Genomic DNA, 1364 nt, shown 5'->3' on the forward strand with positions numbered 1-1364 from the left:
TTATGAATGGGGGGGCGGGGGGGGGGTCACGGTTCTCAGTCAATACACACCGTGGGGCTGCACAGAGAACCACTGGTAAATTTAAGCATAGAACCCCACAGTGACACGATGACCTTTTTAGTAGATTCTGGGGCAGCCCAGTCTAGTATTTTATAACCACCCGAGGGTGTTAAGATAGAGGGGACCGTGATGATTTCGGGATTTGGAGGAAGGGACTTTACAGTCCCTGTATTAAGAGATGTAAGAATACAAATGGGAGAAAAGGTAATAACAGAGGATATTTTACTAGTTCCCCAAGCTGGAGTTTGTTTATTAGGACGAGATTTACAGGACCAATTGGCTATCGGCACCAGACCACAGGAATAGGGTATCGGGGTTCAATTGTATGTATTAAGCGAGGAAGATTGAGAAGTAATAAATCCTGGCGTATGAGCAGAAAGAGGCAATAGAGGAGTGTTAGATATTCCTCCCCTGCAAGTTACTTTAAAAGATTCTGAACAAGTAATTAGACGAAAACAGTATCCAATTCCTATAACTGGCCGAAAGGGGCTGCAGCCAGTAATTGACCAGTTGGTGAAAGATGGTATACTCGAACCTTGTATGTCACCTTTTAATACCCCAATTTTACCTGTCCAAAAACCAGATGGTACCTATCGATTAGTGCAGGACTTGAGGGAGCTGAACAAAATTATTCTCACCCGTCACCCAGTTGTACCTAATCCCTATACAATAATGGGTAAAATCAATCCCCATAGTAAATGGTTTAGTGTGATTGACCTCAAAGATGCTTTCTGGACCTGCCTGTTAGCAACAGAGAGCAGAGACATGTTTGCCTTTGAATGGGAAAATCTTTTACTGGACGCAAGAATCAATACCGGTGGACAGTCCTTCCCCAGGGCTTTACAGAATCACCAAATTTATTCGGTCAGGTCTTAGAACAAATACTAGATGAGGCTCCTCGGAGAGAGAATTGTCAGTTGATACAATATGTTGATGATTTGTTAATTATGGGAAAAACTTACGAATTAGTTAAACAGTATACTGTTGAACTTTTGAATTTTCTGGAGAATAAGGGTCTCAGAGTGAGCGAATCCAAATTACAATTTGTTCAATCAGAAGTTAAATACTTAGGTCATCTGGTAAGTCAGGGGACTAGGAAAATAAGTCCAGAGAGGATACGTGGTATTCTACAGATCCCCCCTCCCAAGAATGCCCAAGAACTTAGGAAATTCCTTGGTTTAGTGGGATACTGTAGAATCTGGATTGAAAATTATTCTAGCCTGGTCAGATTTCTCTATGATAAACTCACGATTCTAGGGGGCGAAGCTGTTGTCTGGACAGAGGAAGAGATTAAAGATTTTAAC

This window comes from Narcine bancroftii, unplaced genomic scaffold (assembly GCF_036971445.1).
Source record: "Narcine bancroftii isolate sNarBan1 unplaced genomic scaffold, sNarBan1.hap1 Scaffold_104, whole genome shotgun sequence".
Classification (NCBI taxonomy): Eukaryota; Metazoa; Chordata; class Chondrichthyes; order Torpediniformes; family Narcinidae; genus Narcine; species Narcine bancroftii.